The sequence below is a fragment of the Lacerta agilis genome, chromosome 9 (genome assembly GCF_009819535.1).
Source record: "Lacerta agilis isolate rLacAgi1 chromosome 9, rLacAgi1.pri, whole genome shotgun sequence".
Taxonomy (NCBI): Eukaryota; Metazoa; Chordata; class Lepidosauria; order Squamata; family Lacertidae; genus Lacerta; species Lacerta agilis.
Window position 1 is genome coordinate 31,491,027 of NC_046320.1, and position 12,229 is coordinate 31,503,255.

General features: G+C 39.3%; 2 long non-coding RNA genes across 2 annotated transcripts; both read right to left on the reverse strand.

Annotated features, from left to right (window-relative positions):
• Positions 1–2,189: 2,189 nt before the first annotated feature.
• On the reverse strand, positions 2,190–3,037 carry LOC117053284. Its single transcript, XR_004427375.1, has 2 exons — positions 2,583–3,037; positions 2,190–2,416 (listed from the first exon to the last, which is right to left on the reverse strand). It is a non-coding gene; the product is annotated as an uncharacterized LOC117053284 (long non-coding RNA).
• A 7,810-nt stretch (positions 3,038–10,847) lies between these two features.
• Positions 10,848–11,313, reverse strand: LOC117053285. The gene is made up of 2 exons (XR_004427376.1): positions 11,121–11,313; positions 10,848–10,951 (listed from the first exon to the last, which is right to left on the reverse strand). It is a non-coding gene; the product is annotated as an uncharacterized LOC117053285 (long non-coding RNA).
• Positions 11,314–12,229: the final 916 nt, after the last annotated feature.

Here is a 12,229-nt window from a genome sequence, read left to right on the forward strand (position 1 = left end):
TCTTTTTCTCCTCAGTTGGATACATGAAAGCTTTCCTCCATTGTTTCTGGAGTCTGGACACCATCAGGGCATTTTAGTGTGAGCTGCTCCTAATATATACATTTTTGTATAGTTTCCTCTAATATAATGTATTTTTGCATGTAATTTTTGACCAATCCATTTTTATGCTCACTTTACTCCATCAAATGTATATCTGTACACATCGTTTGAGAAGTGCATTGAAAAATTCAGAGAAGTGCCATTTTGGAAGGATGGCTGTGTTTCTGTTCTCAGATTGTTCCAGAAACTGTGAATTGGGTAAATTCACATTTACATCCAACCCTAATCGTAACCACTAATAATTGATGATGGAGCTGGTGGGCTGGTGGTGACTGGAGCTTCTGGTTCCTCCAGACTTGTACACCACCTACCAGCCACTACTGAAGCCCAGGCCATCTGCACTTCATTTCAGTAATTAAAATGGTGTCACAGAATGTAACTTGCTTTGTTAACAGTTGGAGAAGACAGTTGCAAAAGTTTTAAAGTATGTAACCAAATTAGTGCCTGTAATTTAATTCAGATGGCCTGAACTGACATTGAACTACAAATTTTAAGAAGGAATAAAAGAACTCACGCACAATTAAAGTGAGAGTTACTATGCTGATTATTTTCAACTGAATCAAGGCAGAAGTATCTGAAGAACAAGAGTCTTTGGTTAAGATCTTGCTGATCGCAGCCAGAGTAGTTTGGGCTCAAGAAATGGAAAGAGTCTCTGGTTCCAGCTGGATGAGAAAGGCTATGGAAATGTCTTCAGTTAACAGAAATGGACCGATTGGCTGGTTTGATTTACAAGAGGAATTGTATGTTTTATAATTTGTTGGGAGGTGGGCGTTTGTGAATTATTGTAATGCAATTTTTTGAAAGGTAAGACCCAAAAGACATTTATTCGTGCAAAGTATTATTTGTGCATATTTTGAAGTGTGGGCGGAGAGAGTTACTCCATGCATGAAGAGCTGCACAGAATAAGGCAGGAAGGCAGGAATGCTAGTCAAAAACAAATGGAGCAAGAAAGAGATGAACTTGTGAAGAAAATAAGAAGGCTAATGTGAGAAAATCCCCCGTGTAAGAAAATACACTTGCACTGATTTCAAATTGGCTCCAAAATAAAATACTGGCAAACAGGAGGGTAAATAGAAAATACCTTCAGGCTTTCAAAAGAACATCTGGGGGCTCAAAGTGGCTGTGGAGGCAGGGGCATATACCTGTCCCACCCACAATGTCCCCAAGCCGATTATTTTGTTGTTATGACACAGCTGTGTGGCCACATAACCCACCAAGATAGTCTGCTGTCTTCGGGAGCCATGGAGAATGCTGACCTGCCCCCAGGGTCAAAGTATAATTTCAGTCTGGTTGGATTTTGTACATGGAACAGGGTGAGGTGCCAACTTGACCTTTGCTTCAAGTAGCAAAATATCTTGGGTCAGCTCTAAGTGACTGTGCCCTTGCTTGCAGTTGTCTGGATGGAGCTGCTGATTCACAACTACTGCAAAATCCGAGAACAAAACTCGTTTTGCTGATTTGTCAGCAGCTGCCTCCCATTATGGCATTTTAGTTGCATAAAAAGCAATGGAACCACTTTTACACACACACACTCTTGAAGGATCTGGATCAGAAATGTGGCTTTGAGATGGGAATTGCAGTGTAAGGTTTCTCTCTCTTGTGCTGCTGTCTTCTTTTGTTGGGAAATAGCCAGTGGCAGTTGGTTATCATAGTAACGTCTCAGTGTTCTGAGATTCACCCAAAAGGAATGTTCATATTCCTCAGAGACTGTGTTAGACAAAGCAAGCAATGGAGAAAAGGTGCTGTTTTACAGATTGTGAACAGTGAATATTGAAAAGGAAAGATAGCCCATCCCAAAATCCTCTGATACTTGTCACATTCACTTATTATTGTCCAGCTAGTCCCCAGGTAAGTTGCAGCGTAAAATATATGGTGCATCATGGTCACTAATGCTTAAGTTGCAGTATGCTGTCACATGGTAGATATATTTCTATGTGAGAACATACAAGAGAACATGAGCAATTTTATTGCACGTGAAGTGATAACTGAATGTTGACCTATTAGTGTAAATGTCAAAAACCAACAGTTGTGTAAATATCTTTTGATCAAGCCATCACCCTCCTACAGTTGAATGAGACATGAAACAGGAATTAAATGCTAGCATTTATTGACAGGTGGCCTTGGTCAAATGTTTTTCTGTTCCTTGGTTCCCAGGAAGACATCCTGGGTCTCTTGATGGGAAATTTGCTTCAATTTCATGTTTGGTGGAAGTTTTAGAAAGGTCAGCTTTTCAGATCAAGAACAGAGAAGACCATGAAGAGGAAAATTTAGTCGTGTCTCCTCTGCCTCTGCCTCTTGAGACCATGGGATCTGTGACCTGGAAAAGAGACAGAAAACACCATCAATAATACGCTTAATAACCTGATCCAAATAATGCTTCTTCAGAAGTAAACCACATTTTTATGAGTGGAGGCTGCCACCTGCCACATTTGTTACAAAACTGTAGCACCCCTCTAGCTTAAGTGATGCACAGAAGTCTTCACCTCTCTTTGTTTTCCCAGACTGTCTCCTTTTTCCTCCAGATCCACCTCCATGACGTCTCTTTTGTGGCTTTCTGCGGTGGCAACGGGTCATGCTCCTGATTGGTCTGAATTTTGCCATGTCTGTTACTGTGCTTCCCCTTTGAGCTCTTAGCAACTGGAGCACCACCCACCTTGATGGGCCTTTCAGAGGTTGTGAACTGTAGTGGCACCACTTGACTTTCCACGCCCCTCCCCTGGAAACTTGTGACCAAGTCTAACAAAGGCTGATGATGTATCGGGTCAACTCAGTTGTGATGAAATACAATGGATGAACCCTTATAAGGAGATCTGTATTCTGTCCACATGATTGACCATATAAGGGAAATTACAGTAGCACTATCATTGACTTAAGAGTCATTAACTCAGCAGATTTCGCAAAAAACATCTATGAAAAATCCTAAATGTTATATTAAAACCCACAAAGGTTTGAAATCCTCATATTGCCCCTTCGATATGTTTTTGTTCGCCACCAGGAAAATCATAGAAAGAATAGAATAAATTATTTTAATAGCTAACATAAAATAGGGAACTTTACACCTGTATTTTGGAGTTTTGAAAGGATATTAATACAAAAGGTAGTTGAGACTCTCAAGTATGGCATCCTTGAAACATTTATAGGTGGGAAAACTCCGAATTTATGTGAATTGTACACTAAGGTGATGATGTACAAGTAATGTTGAGATTTTGTTTAAAATGCCATCCCGTGGGTGACAGAATACAGCACGAATTTTATATGAAAACTATGTGCAAAACCATGGAGTAAAATTTATCTGTCTTTTATGTGCCAGTATTAGAAAAAGGGGGGTCCTTTGATTGCCAGATTCCCCCTGAAGAGAGAGTCTGCCCATGAGGGCATATGTGCCTGATGATTTACCCAACTATTTACTTGTTTGCTCAATTTATGAGGATTTATGAACAGCCTTGTCCAAATATTTAAATCTCTCAGGTGACAGATCAATGGGGTACCTGAATAATTTTTTTATTAGGGGATAGGTCACCTTAACATTTCTGAAAAGGTAGCTTGTTTTGCCCTTGTGTCATTTGTTATTAAAGCTCCAAAAATATTCCAAAACATTTATCGTCCTATACAATTTCTTTCCCAACACAAAAAATTTTCTTGGCTTTCCGCCCCTCCTTTCCTGATGTTTTGCCTTTAGAGTTGCACCCAGAGAAAGGTTTGTGGGAATGACAAGTTAATTTCTTCAGTGGAGCCAATATTTATTTCACCAAATACCCAGTTTTAATTGTAATGTATTTTGTTTTATGTGTGTCTTGCTTTGTAATGGCTTTTGCTACACACAACAGCAGAAAAAGTCATATGTTAATACAATGTCCTGGTATTATCCCAATGCAGTGGGGGGTTCAGCTAGAATATTATGTTTGGGGTATCTTGTATAGAAAGCAGGATAAAAATGTTTTAACTTAGTAAGAAATTGGAGTTGCAGTTTTAAGAAAACACAGTGTAGCCAGATACCAGATATATTTACCAATTTTAATTCATATTGTACCAAAACTCCAGAAACCTCAGCAAAGTGAATTTCTTTATCTAAGGGGGCTTACTATGTGAATTGTCTCCCATATATATTTAAAAGCATTTACAAACCACATTTTTAAAAATAAAAATAAAAATGTCTACAGCATTAAAACAATGTCGTTAAAACAAAATTACAACACAAAAACCAGTAAAACAGTGGCCTAGAAGCATATAAAAGCAAGAATTTAGGGGAACTTGGAGAAATGAAGACCATCTGATCTTACGCGTCTGGGAAAGCTTGGATAAAAACATGTCTTTACAAGATGTCTGAAACAACTGATGGACAAGATGCATATTCTAAATGTCCTGGCTCCCCAAATAATATGTGCACATTTGTTCTAGTGCCACCCAGGTTTTGTGCTTTTATTTCCCACCGTCACCACCACCTTAAACTACACCTGTGACAAAATCCAAAGACAATGATGAAAATAAAACTGAACTTTCTTTTTCGGTGAGATTTCCATGTTCTTCTGGCTGTTCATTGGCAATCCTTTCTCCGAGATTGCGATTTCATTTTTCTATCTTGTTGCCTCTTCCTTCAATAACTTGAAATCACTCCATTTCAGAATGCAGGATACAAATGGAACCTCTCTCTGCCATAGCTCAGCCCTGCCAGTCAACAGTCCACAGACTCAGCTATACAGCTGCAAATAAAACGCTTTAAATGTGTTGTAAAATACAATATACAAATGTGACACTAGATTATGACAGTGAGCTATGGCAAATTCAATGTTATTTTTTCAAAGCTTTTTTTTTTAAAGGCATTTTTAAAGTGTTTTTTTTTTATGTGTGTAGATTCCACCCACATCAATCTCAACTGCTGTGGTCACCTCTCCTGTGCTCCACAGGATATTGGCAGTGCTAAAGTTTAAAAGTATTACCTGCATTCCATTACAGATAATTAAAAAAATAGGGGGGAGTGTAGCAAAGTTTTGACAGCTGTGAGTTTGCCCATACCTTGAGGTATTAAAGTATACCTTAGGATACAACCCTGTTTATTCAGTATTTGGGAGCACTACTGCCCCACTGGACCTCTGTGCTGAACATCACGTTTTAAAATAGATAGAGCAACATCTCTTATTTCTGTTAACTTCCCTATTCCTTCCCACAGTATGCCCTAATGAATGAAACAAAGAGGCAAATAAAATGTCCAATGTTTATTGACAGGTGGTTTGTTCAAATTGTTTCAGCCTCCTTGATGGTGGGGAAGTCATCCTGGGTGTTTCTGAGAAGGTTTGTGTCTTTTGTTCTGTTTCGCAGATGCTCCAGAGGCAAGCAATGCGGGGAATCAGGGGATGCCAGAGACAATGAAGAGGGACTTTTATTTAGGCCTTCTTATGTCTTCTCCTCCTCCTCCTGTGACCTCCCTTTTTACCTAGACAGACACAGAAAATAAGACACTGTCACTTCTTATGCCTCAGTTATGGTACAAAGCAGCCATTATTACACAGCCATTATTACATATTTTTCCAAACGTGTACTTAACAACCCCCTACCTTTGCCTTTCCTGCCACGTCGCCGTCCGCGTTTCTTCCCACCTTTACCACCATGTCGCCGCCTCCGGCGACGGCGACTGAGGCTTCTGCTCCGGCTGCGTCTGAATCTTGCCATTTCAGATGGTGTATTTTGTCTTTCAAGCTCTTTGCAGCAGGAGCACCACCTGCTCTTGATGGGCCTTTGAGAGCTTAAGGCTTGAGTTGGCTATCACTGGCTTTTTTATAGCCAGAAGACAATGGCCAATGACACGTTACCCAACTGTGATGTAATACAATGGATGACCTCTGCATGCAGCCAGCCAACAACCAGATTTGTATATATGGCTAATTTTATCCAGCAAGGCAGTTTCAGCATTCACTCACCTGTCCTTGATACCATTCCTTGATCCCAAATGGATCTGCATGCCTTATTACATGCTACTTTCTAGGGATGAGAGAGAAATTCAACGCTGTTCTCATTTAAAAGTGAACTTATCAAACACACACTTCACAATGTGTGAACCAAAGCACAAGCATATTTTGAAATGATCACTTCTCCAAATTTTGCAGTGCAGTTCTTCAGCCAAAAAACTCAATACAGAAATCCATATATTAATTGAAAAGAACATGTAAAACTGAATTATACTAAGGGACATTGCAAAAAAGTGTCTATTAAAGAAAAGTGCATATACATGTGTGTATATTGGGAGACATTTTCTCTAAAATGCAGGTGAATTTTTATGAGAGCGGTTTAAGAAAAAGTTCACAAACTGATGTGGACATGTGGAGAATTGGACTTAAAACTGGAAACATAAGAAATGGAAAGAAACCAACATTGACAGATTAATTCATCCTTATTTTCTACAGTTGCCCACTAAAACCTCTGCATACACGCAAATTATGTTCACTGATTTGGGAACAAAATGTTTTAATTTAAAAGTATGAGATGTATTGACCAATCATCAATGCAGTGATTGATGAATATATGTTGCGAGCAGAAGATCTCTCTCTGATCTGACTATTTGTGTAGAAAGAAAACTGCCAACACAAAAAATAAATGTTCATAAACTTTGCTTGTGGAACTCAGTTTAAATGTTACCATACCTGTTACATTCCATCTACATTGCTCTAATATAATACAGTTTTACATGTGAGTACTTTAGGATTAACATGAAACAGACTTGTAGCTCAGAAATGTTTTTATTCATATATATTCTAGGTTGTCTTCTTATGGCTAGTTAAGGCAACCCTCCAATCCATGCTTTGGAGGATTAAAAAATGAGCCAAGGCAATCTCTTGGGGGAAGGACCTGAACTCAGCTCAATTGTAGATCACACACTTTGCAACCAAATGACTTAATCCCTAGAATCTCCAGGTAGGACTGGGAACAACCCTGTCTGGAGCCTCGGAGAGGTGTTTATTTATTGTAGAGATGCTGTTCGGCTCTAACTCCCAACAGCTCCAGCTAACATTACAAGTGGTCAGAGATGATGGGAGTTGTAGTCCAAATATATATATATATATGGAGGGCCACATGTTCCTCATCCTTGCTTTAATGCTTTACTTGCTAAGATATCTGTATCATGCAGTCTGCTGTAGGATAGTGGCTAAGAGCATCAATTTTCACTTTAACTGAAATTGGTAGTCTCAAACTCTATTCTTTTCAGCAAACATAAGGAATAATCCATGGCATTGTAATACTGAAGCTTGAGATTTGAGTCCCAGAATATTTGTAAGACTTATGTTCTAGCCTGAAGGTTCAAACATTTTTAAGCTTCACTTGAGGTAGATTTCATGTCAGCAAAGGAAATCCTATTGGCACCATGAGTATGTATTGGAGATAACTTGAAATGTGTCATCATTTCATATATGAAATGTGTTATCATATGAAAAGGATGTGGGGTGTCAAACCATGTTTGGCCATTTTTATTAGACAAAGCTGAATTCTCAAAGTAGATGAATGTGTGGAATTGTTTGACTGATTGGGAAATGATTGCTTCCAAGATTTATATTTGGGATGTTGTTGGGGGGTTTTTTTTTAATAGTCTTAACTATACATGAATTAGCGAAGCTACACTAATTAACACAACCTCTCAATTTTTAAGCCCATGGGTTGGTTCTGAATGCTATGTAATATTTGGTTAAGCTTAATAATGAAAAACCAGGAATGAGACTATGCCTCCATTTATCTAATATTTTAAAGGTGGTAATAATCACAAGATGTTGTGGTATTATCTTGGGTCAATTTGCCCCATCATACCACGCTAACCTATCCAAAACCTCAGCTTGTTCCAATTGTTCCCAGTGCCTTTTCGGTTAGGCACTGCCAAGGATCCTTAGCTCATTGTCTTCTGTAAAATTGGTTCTATTATGAGCCTTTGTCATCTGAGTAGCCCATTCTCTAAATAGATAGAGCTAAGAACATTAATTCATACCACTAAAACTTCTGTTGTGCAGAATCTGGCACCAATCACTTTGTTTGCCAAAATTATTCACATTGCCCATCACCTCTGGGTTTGTCTTGTTGCTTGTTTTATGTACACCTTACACCTTGAATGTGTGCCCTGAGAGGTTAAGTAACTGATGTGATAATGCTTTTGAGTTATTTCCAAGTGCTATTATATTTGTAAATAAGAAAATGACAAGATAAACCTCCCACTCCCTTTCTCATTTATACCATTGGAATTAGAAATGTGTACTGGGAGGAAAGCTGACAGCTTTCAGATCACCCAGGATGGAAAAACCTGAGTTGCCCACTGCTATTTTAAGAACATTACTGTAACATCAACATCTATAATTTTGCTTTGCTGTGTACAACTTTCCCCACAAAAAGCACAGACTCAAAAAATCAAATGTCAGCATTTATTGACAGGTGGCAAGTTTCAAATTGTTTCAGGCTCCCTGGTTCTTGGACATTCTTCCGTTTTTTTTGTTTTTGTTTCAAGGGGTGGTTTCGTCTGACTTTGTTTTTCACTGGAGGCTTTGCTGAGGTGAATGACCTGGAAGCAAGGGCAGAGGACACAGGAAAGGGAGACACTTAGTGTCTTCTTCTTCTCCCTCTTCTGCGGCGACCTTTCCCCTTACCTGGAAATAAACATAACAAGCACCAGTTATTTAATGTAACCCATTGGAGCTGTGGTATATAGTGATAAAGTGAAATGTCCTAAATGGGTATGGTGTAGGGTTTGGGTTTTTTTTCCTTACCTCTCCTCCTTCCACGTCGCCTTCCCCGCCTCCTTCCAGATCCACTCGCTTGGCTGGCCTTTCGCCTCCTACGGCGGGTGAGGCTCTGGCTCCGGCTGCGTCTGAATCTGGCCATTCTGATGGTGGTCTTGTCCTACCGAGCTCTTGGCAGCTGGAGCACCACCTGTCCTTGATGGGCCTTTTCAGAGCTGGTGATTTGCTTGGGGCGTCTCTGCCCATTTATAAAGCCAAGCGCAGCACCTCACAAAGGCTCGTGATGTCATGCCCCCCTTTGTGATGAAACACAGTGTGTGACCTTTACTGCCATGTAACAGTATGCTCATCTCAGACAGGGCAAAAGAAAGGGCAGGCAGGCAAGCAGGGTTGCACCTCAACATTTACATACACACGGTTTTCAAATATGTGCCCCAATTTATAGCCATTTCCCAAATAATCTAAGAAATGAAATGAAACCAGACAGGAGCAATCAGAAAGAATAAAAAACAGTAAAAATAACTGAGGAACAGGGGGAAAGTTGGCTAAAAAATTTAAATAGGCTCAGGCAAATCAAAAGGTCTTGTAACTTGTTGCATAAAATGGAGTAACAGATAAACCTCAGGGCAGTGGGTGAGGGGGGGGGTCACAACAGGAGCACTATCACCATGCAAAAAATGTGTTCCCAGATGCATGTTTGGGTGAAAGGTAGGTGCTGGTTCTGAAAAGTTTGAAAACAGAAATGAAAACAATCTTTAATGACAAATCTAAAATATTGTACCCCCACCCATTTTTTTATATAAAAAAACATGTTTATAGACACCAATTTTGGAGAGTGATGTTTATTTCCCATCCTTCAAATACTGTACTTTATTTGATAATAGGGTGGAAGAGAAAATTTAATGCAAGCCTCATTACTTTGCTCTTCCCAAAATGACACATTAACCAAAAAAGCAGCTCTTCTTAAACATTTGTGCTGCTCTAGATCCAATTTCTCAACCAAAAAATGTCTACCCAAATGTGCATGCTGGAGTAGTGTGTGCATTACAATGCACGTATTAGGGGAAATAACATATAAAATGCATCATATTAGGGTGAAACGCTTGCAGAAATGTGTGCATTAATAAATGTGTCCCAAAAGCAACCAATAAATAACTTGAATAAGTTAATAAATATCAGGACAAGGCATGGAAATAGGATCTGCAGGGTCCACATCACAACTGTCATTATTTGAACTACACTTTTGGATTTTAGAGGCTTGTGTAGGGCAGGGTTGAGAGACTTAGGGGAGGAGCAGTGGCTCTGGGGAATAGATTTTGAGAGGCAACACATAGTAGGGGGGCACATTTGACTTGGACTGCAGACAATATTTTAAAAAGATAAGCACTGATCCTAGTTCTGGTCACTTCTCCTCAAACTTAGTGATGTTTTGATTTAAAAAAAATCTGGGCATCCAGATGGGTGAGCTGTTGGACCTCCAACTTTTTTGTTTGTTTGACATAGTTGTCCTACATGGAAGGGCTTCCATTCCACCCCCTTTCTGTCCATCACACCGGTGTTTATCCCTTGAATCACATCCAATGTGATTTATATGAGCACCAAGCAAAAAGTGTGAAGGTCTTTAGAGTGTACACTTTCTTATGAGGTCAGGAAATAATTGCATATGTTTCACCTCCCCCTCCTTTTGTTTTGCCTCCAAAGTGATGCATATAGGGAATGTAAATTTGTGGTCATCGAATCTTGCTTGCTTAGACGGCTTGCACAATTTGATTACTCTGATTTTCCTTTTCAGTAAATCTCATTTTTAATACATCCATTAAAACAAAAACAAAAAAGTGGAATGAAACACCAGAGATCAAAGTGATGGAATATTTAGGATGACACCAAAGACAACGGTTTTTTGTTAATGAGTTTACTGACAGACAGAGAGGCCTAGTGCTGCTCCTGTAACAGGAGCACTCCTGAATCCTGCAGTCATTCCTTGGCTCATTGATGACTTATCTGATGGGTTTCCATGTTATGGGAGATGTCTAGTTGTGATTCACCAATGCAGAAGATGGAATTTCTAAGCAATGGAAAGGGAATCACTGGGAATTATTTTCTTCCTTTCCAGTAATAGTATACTGCACAGACGCGGACATACCCTGCAACATAAAAACAAAATCCAATGATTAAACATTAAAGTATGGTTCTTCGAAATACACTGCACAACACTCAATCAAATTAAATTGGTGTTGGATTCTATTCAAAAGATTGGCAAGTATAAGATCCCCACCTAATGGAATGAAATTGTGTGTCAAAGTTGAAATTTACCTTTCCTTTTTTTAATTGGCATATCTGCACCTGACTTGCATCTCCTGCTCCTCCCTCCGGTAGAGCCTCTACGAGAGATCCTCTTGCTGGCATATGTGCTATCTCTACGTCGTGACATTTTCCTTGATGTTTCAAGGATCCAGGAACAGAGACATTATCCTTTGCCTCCTCTATGCCCCAACTGTCTACTCAGATGTTATGTGAGTTTCTGAAGCGATAGTACCTGATCTGCCCCTTTTATAAAATCTGTAGCTATGTCACACAGTGTTACAGCAGCCCTTTGTTCACTGAAATATGACATATCTATGACCATATATAGATACTTAAGGGTATTGGTGGGGAAAAAAATAGAAGTAGCAGGACTTTTCTTCAGCTGGAATTCACCAGAACTCAGTTCCAGCACCTCTCAGGAGGGTGGCATTGCCATTATAAGAACAAGGGAGGCGTTAATTGTGAGTTCTGGCACCTCTTTTCTGAGAAAAATAGCACTGAGAAGCAGTGGCCCTAACATGTAGTGTTTTCAAGAAAACAGTGCTTTCCTAAACTTTGCTTAGACTGTTCAAAGTCCAGTGATTGTGAGCTAAGACAAAGAGAATTTCAAAATGACATAAAGGATTGCTAATATTTTGCAACAGCCTCTCTCATTCATGACAATTTTTTTTCCACCTTACTTGATCTTCTTTCAACATGTACATACACTTGGATTTTCAACTGAAAATAACAGTCAAAGAAATGTGGACGTTTCAACAGGGTTAGAAGCTGGTCCTCTCGCCCTGGACATTCTGTCTGTTACTCATAATGGCATTATTTCAACGGCTGAGAGCCTAAACCCATTATGCAATTATTCAATTGCTTTCAGATGGGGACTGAGAGGAGTGAACTGACTGCAATGCAAGGGAGGCCTAGACCAAACTCTCCTACTTTTCAGTTTAACTCCTGTAAAAACCACAGTGGGATTTCTCATTTGTGGAAAGCAAAGTTTAAATTTCAAAAGGCGGGGGGATATAAAATCATGGGTGGTAGAACTCATTTTGTTTGTTTGCTTGTTTGATTTCATTAATTGTTTGCCATAAAAGAGCCCAAAGTGATTTTACTTAGACACATAAATC